The 11,447-nt window shown below is 47.8% G+C and overlaps 1 protein-coding gene across 1 annotated transcript in view; it reads right to left on the bottom strand.

Moving 5' to 3' along the window:
- Positions 1–1,334, bottom strand: part of CASZ1 (castor zinc finger 1) — a 469,392-nt gene extending 468,058 nt beyond the window's left edge. The window contains exon 1 of the mRNA XM_089658417.1: positions 1,190–1,334. The gene's annotated coding sequence lies outside the window, so the exon portion shown is untranslated. The remainder of the gene's footprint in view (positions 1–1,189) is intronic.
- Positions 1,335–11,447: the final 10,113 nt, after the last annotated feature.

Raw genomic sequence — 11,447 nt, 5'->3', positions numbered from 1 at the left:
CATGATAAACGCTGCTGCTGCAGAACCTCTTAGAAGAGAAGAAGCTGTCAATCATCAAAGTGCTAGAAATTAATTCTGCAGCTGCAGAACCTCTTAGAAGAAGCTGTCAATCATCAAAGTGATCCATCATGATAAATAAGATCTGCTGCTGCAGCACCTCTTAGAAGAGAAGTAGCTGAAATCATGAAGGTGATCCACCATGATAAATAAGATCTGCTGCTGCAGCACCTCTTAGAAGAGAAGTAGCTGTCAATCATGAAGGTGATCCACCATGATAAATAAGATCTGCTGCTGCAGCACCTCTTAGAAGAGAAGTAGCTGTCAATCATGAAGGTGATCCACCATGATAAATAAGATCTGCTGCTGCAGCACCTCTTAGAAGAGAAGTAGCTGTCAATCATGAAGGTGATCCACCATGATAAATAAGATCTGCTGCTGCAGCACCTCTTAGAAGAGAAGTAGCTGTCAATCATGAAGGTGATCCACCATGATAAATAAGATCTGCTGCTGCAGTACCTCTTAGAAGAGAAGTAGCTGTCAATCATCAAAGTGATCCATCACGATAAATAAGATCTGCTGCTGCAGCACCTCTTAGAACAGAGGTGACTGTCAATCATCCGGGTGACCCATCAAGTCTTACATTGTATGTAATGAACTGGACTGCTGCTGCAGAACCTCTTAGAGAAGTGACAGCTGTCAATCATCAAAGTGGGATCATGCCTTACTGGGTTAGACAGGAGCTGTGCAGCTGCTGCAGCACCTCTTGGGACAGGGGCAGCTGTCAGTCATGCAGGTGATCCATGCTGTCACGCTGTGGGCAGTGAGCTGAGCTGCTGCTGCAGAACCTCTTGGAGGAGGAGAAGCTGTCACTCAGCCGTGCCCTGTGATCCTGAGCTGGGAGGGATGTCTCCCGCAGTGTCCGTGGCGCAGTACAAGGTGGGAGAAGTTTGTAGAAGAAGTTCTATGAGGGAATACATTGTATATCCTCTACTCCCGGGTCTATACAGGGTGTCCCCCCCAGTACACAGGGTGTCCCCCTCAGAATACAGGGTGTCCCCCTCAGAATACAGAGTGTCCCCTACAGAATACATGGTGTCGGCTCCGCACCTGTGTGCCCGGCTGTCAGTATGCCCGGACAGTGGCCCCTGTGCGCTCCCCCGGGGCCCCGGGGCGGAGGAAAGTCTCTTACCTGCACTTGTGCGGCTTTGGGTGACTTTCCAAGTCAAGGAAAATGTGTGTTTCGGACGGAGCTCCGCGCATGCGCCATGGAACTTGCCTGATCCTCGGCTTTATTATTGAATTTTCCTATTTCTAAGCCGGCGGCCGGGGTGGAGCCAAGACCCGGAGCGGAATACGGAGCGGGGGGGCTGGGGACAAGACCTGGAGCGGAGCCCTCTACTGGTGGCACGGAGCTACGCTCCCTGCGGGCCGCTCCACCTGTGTGTCGGGACCGAGCCGGGGTCAGAGCTTGTCATCCCCCCATACACGTCACCTGTCACTGCCACATACAATCTGATCGTACAATCCCCCCATACACCTAACCTGTCACTGCCACATACAATCTGATCGTACAATCCCCCCATACACCTCACCTGTCACTGCCACATACAATCTGATCGTACAATCTCCCCATACACCTCACCTGTCACTGCCGCATACAATCTGATCGTACAATCCCCCCATACACGTCACCTGTCACTGCCACATACAATCTGATCGTACAATCTCCCCATACACCTCACCTGTCACTGCCACATACAATCTGATCGTACAATCCCCCCATACACCTCACCTGTCACTGCCACATACAATCTGATCGTACAATCTCCCCATACACCTCACCTGTCACTGCCGCATACAATCTGATCGTACAATCCCCCTATACACGTCACCTGTCACTGCCGCATACAATCTGATCGTACAATCCCCCCATACACGTCACCTGTCACTGCCGCATACAATCTGATCGTAAAATCCCTCCATACACGTCACCTGTCACTGCCACATACAATCCGATTGTACAATCCCCCCATACACGTCACCTGTCACCGCCACATACAATCCGATCGTACAATCCCCCCATACACGTCACCTGTCACCGCCACATACAATCCGATCGTACAATCCCCCCATACACGTCACCTGTCGCCGCCACATACAATCTGATCGTACAATCCCCCCATACGCGTCACCTGTCGCTGCCACATACAATCTGATTGTACAACCCCCCCATACACTGTACAACCTGATTGTACACTCTTACCATATACTATATAATCTGATTGCACAATCCCCCCATACACTATACAATCTGATTGTACAATCCCTCTACACACTACAATCTGATTGTACAACACCCCACATACACTGTAAAACCTGATTGTACGATCTTACCATATACTATACAATCTGATTGTACAACCCCCATACACTATACAATCTGATTGTATAATCCCCCACACACCCTACAATCTGATTGTACAATCCCTTCACACACTCTACAATCTGATTGTACAATCTCTGTGATAGATTTTTATTACTCCATTAATAACTAATTGGTTGCTTTCATCAGATCATGTCTGTTAAGCTGGACATACACTATACAACCCAGGGGTGGACTGATAACTCATGGGGCCCCCGGGCAATAGGGGATCATGGGGCCCCTGTGTCCTTGCCCAAACTCAAAAAAGCCTATGAAAAAGGTACCAGGGGCATCTCATGGGGCTCCCTACTGACCCCGGGCCCTCGGGCAGTGCCCGAGTTTCCAAATGGTCAGTCCGCCCCTGATACAATCTGATTGTACAAAGTCCAGTGGCAATGCCACTCTCTAGAGCAGGAGAGACGTGTTCTCTGGAGTGACCAATCACTCTTCTCTGTCTGGCAATCCAATGGACATGTCTGGGTTGGCGGTTGCCAGGAGAACGCTTCTTGCCTGACTGTCTTGTGCCAAGTGTAAAGTTTGGTGGAGAGGGGATTATAGTGTGGGGTTGTTTTTCAGGGGTTGGGCTTGGCCCCCTAGTTCCAGTGAAGGGAACTCTTAAGGCGTCAGCATACCAAGACATTTTGGACAATTTCATGCTCCCAACTTTATGGGAAGAGTTTGGGGATGGCCCCTTCGTGTTCCAACATGACTGAGCACCAGTGCACAAAGCAAGGTCCATAAAGACATGGAGGAGCCAGTTTGGGGTGGAGGAACTTGACTGGCCTGCACAGAGTCCTGACCTCAACCCCATAGAACACCTTTGGGATGAATTAGAGCGGAGACTGCGAGCCAGGCCTCCTCCCCCGACATCAGTGCCTGACCTCACAAATGCTCTTCTGGAAGAATGGTCCAACCTTCCCATAGACACCCTCCTAAACCTTGTGGACGGCCTTCCCAGAAGAGTTGAAGCTGTTATAGCTGCAAAGGGCGGGGCCAACTCTATATTGAACCCTACGGACTAAGACTGGGGGGCCATTAAAGTTCATGTGCGTGTAAAGGCAGGCGTCCCAATACTTTGGGCAATATAGTGTAGTTGTTAGTAGGGGATTGTACAATCAGATTGTGGAGTGTATGATTAGTCTAAGCTGATGTCAGATGGTCAACTCCGCTGCTAACATCCTAGGATGGCGAATAGGCTGCTGTCTGTCCCTATGAATTGGCTTCCTCTGTAGCCCAGGTGGTGAGACGTCCCTCCTGTTACTAGGAATCGAGATTCAGCAGAATTCAGGCCAGCAACAAAGTGATCTATTTTTGCATCCATAGGGACTAATTCCATAGGGACCCATCAATAGGGACTCATTCCATAGGAACCCATTCTATAGGAACTCCTTCGTTAGGGACTAATTCCATAGGGATCCATCAATAGGAACTCCTTCCATAGGGGCTCATTCCATAGCAACTCATTCCATAGTGACCCATCCATAGGGACTCATTGACTCGTTCCATAGGGACTCATCCATAGGGATTCATTCCATAGGGGTGCGTTCATAGGGACTCGTTCCATAGAAGCTCATTCCATAGAGGCCCGTTCCATAGGGACCTATCCACAGGGGCTCATCCCATAGGGACTCACTCCATAAGGAGCCATCCATAGGGGTCCATTCTATAGGGACCCATTCCATAGGGACTCATTGCATAGAGACTCATTCCATTGGGACCCATCCATTGGGGCTCATTGCATAGAGACTCATTCCATATGGACCCATCCACAGAGACTCATTCCATAGGGACCCATCCATAGGGACTCATTCCATAGGGATCCATCCACAGGGACTCATTCCATAGGGACCCATCCATAGGGACTCATTCCATAAGGGCACATTCATTGGGGCTCATTCCATAGGGACCCATTCCATAAGGGCACATTCATTGGGGCTCAATTCATAGGGACATACAGCAAGACTCTAGTGACTGCCATTGATAATTTGCCTCTAGTGGCAGAATTCTCTGTGTATCTCTGTGTATCTTCAGCCTTAAGCTGCCCATACACTACAATCTGGGGTCTGGAAATGGGAGGAAAAGGTTAGAATTAGCTGTTAGTGTGGGGGTCGGGTAATGAATTAAGATGAAAGGAAAGGCCATGTTGGATGAATCTGCTGGGATAAGCACCAGGGGTGGGGTGGAGGTCTGTATATGGGAGGAAAGGGTTAAGGTTAGGTCTTAAGGTCGGGTCAGGACATGAAGTAAGGTTAAAGGAAAGGCTGTGTTGGGTGAATCTGGTGGGATAAGCTCCAGGGTGGGGGTCTGGAAATGAGAGGAAAAGGTTAGGGTTAGGTTTTAGGGTCGGAGTAGGTTTTAGGGTCGGGGTAGGTTTTAGTGTCAGGGTAGGCTTTAGGGTTGGGGTAGGTTTTAGGGTCGGGGTAGGTTTTAGGATCAGCGTAGGTTTTAGGGTCGGGGTGGGTTTTAGGATCAGGGTAGGTTTTAGGGTCGGGGTAGGCTTTAGGGTCAGGGTAGGCTTTAGGGTCGGGGTAGGTTTTAGGGTTAGGGTAGGCTTTAGGGTCGAGGTAGGTTTTAGGGTCAGGGTAGGTTTTAGGGTCGAGGTAGGCTTTAGGGTCGGGTTAGGTTTTAGGGTCGGGGTAGGTTTTAGGATCAGGGTAGGTTTTAGGGTCGGGGTAGGTTTTAGGATCAGGGTAGGTTTTAGGGTTGGGGTAGGTTTTAGGATCAGGGTAGGTTTTAGGGTCGGGGTAGGCTTTAGGGTCAGGGTAGGTTTTAGGGTCGGGGTAGGCTTTAGGGTCGGGTTAGGTTTTAGGGTCAGGGTAGGTTTTAGGGTTGAGGTAGGTTTTAGGGTCAGGGTAGGTTTTAGGGTCGAGGTAGGCTTTAGGGTCGGGTTAGGTTTTAGGGTCGGGGTAGGCTTTAGGGTCGGGGTGGGTTTTAGGGTTGGGGTGGGCTTTAGGATCGGGGTAGGTTTTAGGGTCGGGGTAGGCTTTAGGGTCGGGGTAGGCTTAAGGGTCGGGGTAGGCTTTAGGGTCGGGGTAGGCTTTAGGGTCGGGATGGGTTTTAGGGTTAGGGTGGGTTTTAAGGTCGAGGTAGGCTTTAGGGTCGAAGTAGGCTTTAGGGTCAGGGTAGGTTTTAGGGTTAGGGTAGGCTTTAGGGTCAGGGTAGGTTTTAGGGTTCGTGTAGGCTTTAGGGTCGGGGTAGGTTTTAGGGTTCGTGTAGGTTTTAGGGTTCGTGTAGGCTTTAGGGTCGGATTAGGTTTTAGGGTCGGGGTAGGTTTTAGGGTTGGGTAGGTTTTAGGGTCGGGGTAGGCTTTCGGGTCGGGGTAGGTTTTAGGGTTAAGGTAGGCTTTAGGGTTTGGGTAGGTTTTAGGGTCGGAGTAGGTTTTAGGGTTAGGGTAGGTTTTAGGGTTAGGGTAGGTTTTAGGGTCGGGGTAGGTTTTAGGGTCGGGTTAGGCTTTAGGGTCGGGGTAGGCTTTAGGGCCAGAGTAGGTTTTAGGGTCAGGGTACGTTTTAGGGTCGGGGTAGGTTTTAGGGTTTAGGGTAGGCTTTAGGGTTGAGGTAGGTTTTAGGGTCAGGGTGGGTTTTAGGGTCGGGGTAGGTTTTAGGGTAGGGGTAGGTTTTAGGGTCGGGGTAGGCTTTCGGGTCGGGGTAGGTTTTAGGGTTAAGGTAGGCTTTAGGGTTTGGGTAGGTTCTAGGGTCGGAGTAGGTTTTAGGGTTAGGGTAGGTTTTAGGGTCGGGGTAGGTTTTAGGGTCGGGTTAGGCTTTAGGGTCGGGGTAGGCTTTAGGGCCAGAGTAGGTTTTAGGGTCAGGGTAGGTTTTAGGGTCGGGGTAGGTTTTAGGGTCAGGTTAGGCTTTAGGGTCGGGGTAGGCTTTAGGGTCAGGGTAGGTTTTAGGGTCGGGGTAGGCTTTAGGGTCGGGGTAGGTTTTAGGGTCGGGGTAGGCTTTAGGGCCGGGGTAAGTTTTACGGTCGGGGTAAGCTTTAGGGTCGGGGTAGGTTTCAGGGTCGGGGTAAGTTTTAGGGTCGGGGTAAGTTTTAGGGTTGGGGTAGGTTTTAGGGTTGGGGTAAGTTTTAGGGTTGGGTTAGGCTTTAGGGTCGGGGTAGGCTTTAGGGTTGGGGTCAGGACATGAATTAACGTAAAAGGAAAGGCGGTTGTGAAGGATTTTGTTTAGGGTTCAACTTGAACTGCTTTGCTCAGGTTCACGTTACCAGCGCCTCCATCAGCTGCACATACTTTCTTCATCTTCACTACCCCGATGCTTTGCTCTGCAGCCAGGGTCAGCCCCGTGTAAAATTTTACATTTTACCTTGATTTTATTACAGGTACAGCTTAAATGGAAAATGTTTCAAGTGGGATTTCCAAAATTCTTTTAGCTGCCATCAAACCTAGTTTTTTGGACTTTCCCAAAAAACGACCACTAAAATCAGACCAGGAGTTCTACTTATTACTGGTATAATAATTCATACGGTATATCAACACCTGGCCAGACAACAGAGCAAATATAAAACAGGGTAACAGTGTATACTGGATGCCCACTGCTAGCATACAACATCCCTACCTTTGCCAATCATGTACCATAAAATCCATCAGACATGGCTGACCAATCATGGTGCTCAAGTCAACTGTCTGGCATCATATGAAAATCTTGTAGTCAGGGGCGGACTGACCATTTGGAAACTCAGGCACAAAGTATTCATACCTCTTGAAACTTTCCACATTTTTTCATGTTACAACAAAAAACGTAAAAGTATTTTATTGGGATTTTATGTGATAGACTAGGGGTCTCCAAACTTTTCAAACAAAAGGCCGGTTTACGGTCCTTTAGACTTTAAGAGGGCCGGAGTGTGGCCAGTGGGGGTAGAAAATGTTTTGGGCCCAGCATCAGTGAGAATAAACATGGCCTCAGGGATGGTGGTCCGTAGGAGGAAGAGTAGTGCCCCATCCAGGGGCAGACTGACCATTTGGAAACTCGGGCACGGCCCGAGGGCCTGGGGTCAGTAGGGGGCCCCATGAGATGCCCCTGGTACCTTTTTTATAGGCTTTTTTGAGTTTGGGCAAGGACACAGGGGCCCCATGATCCCCTATTGCCCGGGGGCCCCATGAGTTGTCAGTTTGCCCCTGCTTGTAGTGATGGTTCAAGTGAGGATCTAAGCATTGGAGGAACTACCATGGAGGAGAAGGATGGGCTGTGAAATACCCTGACATCCACATTCTGTTCCTGTGCATAGGGGGGCTACCTTTCGTGAACAGAGATTATTGGAAGCCCGTCCACACTCAGAAATATCATGGCGTCTATTTCAGCACGATGGTGTCCTCATTCTGAGGCCTGGCACCCCTGCTCAAAACCAATTCGCACAAAAGCAAGTAAGAGATAGAATATTTAATATGATCCGTTTGATCCATTTAAAAGGTTGGAGCACCATCCCCTGAGTCTGACGCTATTTAACCGTCAGCACCACCTAGACGATCATAAACATAAAAATAGTATTGTTTTCTTATGAGCAGAAAGAAATCATCTTAAATAAGGTGTGAAGAGTAACTTCGTTTTAGTTAATATAATAAATCCCATGGCATATAATTTATTTTTCGGTATAATGTTGTTCCACAAGTGCTGAAATTGCCTAATTAACAAGTCATCTCTTCACTGTAAAACATATTTCACTCTTTGAAACGGCACACTTCTCAAGAGTGACAAGTGTCATTCAAAGGGTTGGCACAAGGAGAATGAGCCACTTGGGGATTGTGGACTCATCAGGTTATAGCATTTTATAGCATTCAAAATAAAAGACGGCCGGAGATAGGCTGTGACAGCATTTCGTTCCCTGCTCCTGAGCTGACAAACTTCATTAAACTACAGACCTGACACTGAAATATGAAAAAGCCCTAAATACAGATATATATAGAGCGAGCCGTCTTTCAACGGAAAGTGTATACACATTAATGATTAACATCAGTATTCTATGGGGCTTCAGGTACTCATCTGCCTGGGCTGACAACTCGCCATTAATGGGCAGTACTGGGCATCAGTTAGGAGGTCTATGAAAATCCTTAGATCATAGACCAGCTATTCTCAACCTGGGTTTCATGGAACCCCAGGTTTCCTCCAGAAGTTGTTAGGGGTTCCTTAAGCTGTGGTTAAATTAACCCATATTTGATGGTGTCTGAAAAGTCCCTGGGCCAATACAATTGGCAGAACAAGCTGTATGACAACTATGATCTTTTTAGCTGTCTGTAAAGGTAGCAATTTGAGCATCACTATAAGGGGGGCATTCTTCATACAGGCCAGCAATGAAAGGGGCATTTTTCCTACTGACTCTCAATGAATTGGTCTTAGCAGGGGTTCCTCTAGGGTAAAAAGGTTGAGAAACCCTGCCTTAGATCAAAGACCAGCCAGGGATTCATGGAACCTTAGAGTTCCTCCAGAGGTTGTTGGGGGTTCTTTGAGCTGTGGCTGAATGACCCCATATTTGATGGTGTCCAAAAAGTTCTGGAGCCAATGACCCTTGGCAGAACCAGCTGCAGGACACCAATGATCTTTTTAGCTGTCTGTAAAGGTACCAAAATGACCACTACTATAAAGGGGGCATTCTTGCCACAGGCCAGCAATGTAGGGGGCATTTTTCCTACTGACTCCCAATGAATTGGTCTTAGCAGGGGTTCTCCAAACCTGAAAACTATTTCAAGGGCTCCTCTGGGGAAAAAGCTGAGATAGGCTGCCTTAGATCATAGATTAGCTATTTCCAACCAGGGTTTCGTGAAACTTTGAGGTCATTAGGAGTTCTTTGAGCTGTGGCTGAATGACCCCACATTTTAAGATCTCTGAAAAGTTGAGGGGCCAATTCAACTTTGTAGAACCAGCTGCATGACACCAATGATCTTTTTAGCTGTCTGTAAAGGTGGCAATCTGACCATCACTATAAGGGGGGCATTCTTCCCACAGGCCAGCAATGTAGGGGACATTTTTCCTATTGACTCCCAATGAATTAATTTTAGCAGGGGTTCCCCAAGTCCTGAAAATTATTTCAAGGGTTCCTCTGGGGTAAAATGGTTAGGAAAGGGCTGTCACAGACAATTGGACTTGAGAAGAAAAGTCTTACATTATTGTAGTTGAAAGCCTATAGCCCCCCCCCCCAATACATGTCAGAGCACATTGGTATACATGTGTATACGAGAGTTGTACCAGTTTATGACCTTTTCTATTAAAATAAAAATAATTCAGCTGAGAAAGGCTGGCATACATACAATATATTATCCAAAATCCTATTTAGTAAAGATGAGCACATATGCTTGCGTTTGATTTGCGTGGAAATAGTTGAACGCACTGAAAAAGGGAACATTTGACAATGCAAAACAAAATACTATAAAGCAGGGGAAGGGCCTTTTAAAAGAGGAACTTCACTCAGACCCCCACTCATTGTTTGTCTTTCTCTTACCTTTTTTGCTAGTATTATGCACAATTCAAATACTTGCCAACAAATCCAGTTCTGCTGTTATTCACTGCGCCACTGTCACAGGCTGTGTCCCATGCACCCATCTTCATTGCTGACGTCATTGGGAACCAGCTGCCTCTACCTGGTTCAGGTAGGCCGGTGCCCTAATGAGGCACTCTAATATTGGTCAGTTGGACAGACTATCAGAAGCAACTACCTGATGTCCTGTTGTCACCTCAAGTTCAAAGTTTTCATCCAAAAAAGGAAACACCCAATAATAGAAAAATATAGCTAATATAGCTTTACTTTCTTGAGAGACACTGGTTTTGGTTCCCTCAATTTTCCTGCACAGCCAGGCAACATGCATTTTCCACTCTTACATCCAAAGTCAGTAAACAGACCGTGAGCTTAGTTTTGTTGTTTTATTAGGGGGTTAAACAACTTGGATGGGGTCTAGGGGTATATGAGATGACCAATGGAACTGAAACAATGTCGAGAACAATCCTTCTATGTACAAAAAAGCAGTAAAAATTGATTGTGAAATTTCTACTCCCTCTGGAGTTTCTCTTGTCTCTTAACAGATCAGCACACAATCCTTACTAGGAGCACTCAGTCCCCTTAAATGAACCTTCTTTGGACCCCAGGCTGTCATGCACTTGGCTGTCATGAAAAGTATCCTAGGGCAAGGGATTCCGAGGCACATAAGAATGCTAGTTGGGTTCAGCACCTGACTGCCCTCTTCCTTGTAGGCCCAGGGGTTGTAAATGTACTCACGCTGTCCTGTTCCTGTAGCTTTAAAAGGTGAAATAGCTTTCAGGTCTAACACTGGGCTAACTCCTTTCCTTGCTGACAGGCTGTCTCTCCCCAGCAGACTGTAGAACATTAAAGGCCCCTCTATCAGCTCCCAGCCTGCAGGTACATCCCCTCCTCTATGACCTCAACCCCGGCTCCACACCAACAGCATTTCCTCACTCCATCTTCCACTCAAATCCCCTGCTGACCAGGCTCTCTCATATTTATGGGCTGACCTTGCCACTATGCCAGGCCTCCTCCCTGGGGATTGGCCAGATTCCCCTAAGTATGCAGATCAACCCCTCCTCACCTCCGTCCACTGGCTTCTAGAAATTTCTCCAAGTCTCTAGAGCAGGGGGAGGTACCAGAGGACTGACCTGTAGAGCCCTACAGCCCTAACCTGAAATAACCTTGCTGACTCACACCCAAGCTTCTAGCAAGCCTCTAACTGTACACACAAAACAAAACAAAAAACCCTATATTAGAGGGTGTTACATTAACATATTGACTAATACTCATGTCTAGTGACTAGTTATGTTGGGGGTGTAGGGCTCTAAATATAGAGTGTAATAGAATTGTATTATGATTATGTCCAGTGGTAAGTCATGTTGGAGGTGTAGTGACAAAGTGCATGCACGCGAAACGTGTCGTCACGACAACCAAATTATTTGCATCCAACCCAGCCCCTGGGCTAGCTTCCAGCTTCCTCCTTGGACCCTGGCACTTCACTTCCAGTGCACGGCGGCGCCCACTCGAGACACGCTATTTCCACTGTAGTGGGAACTGTCAATGATCCTGCCGCCGTGCA

Source organism: Staurois parvus, unplaced genomic scaffold (assembly GCF_062004578.1).
Source record: "Staurois parvus isolate SC_StPar_1 unplaced genomic scaffold, SC_StPar_1.0 ptg001066l, whole genome shotgun sequence".
In the NCBI taxonomy this organism is placed as follows: Eukaryota; Metazoa; Chordata; class Amphibia; order Anura; family Ranidae; genus Staurois; species Staurois parvus.
Note: the sequence above shows the minus strand (reverse complement) of the source record. Positions and strands in the feature narration are given on the sequence as shown.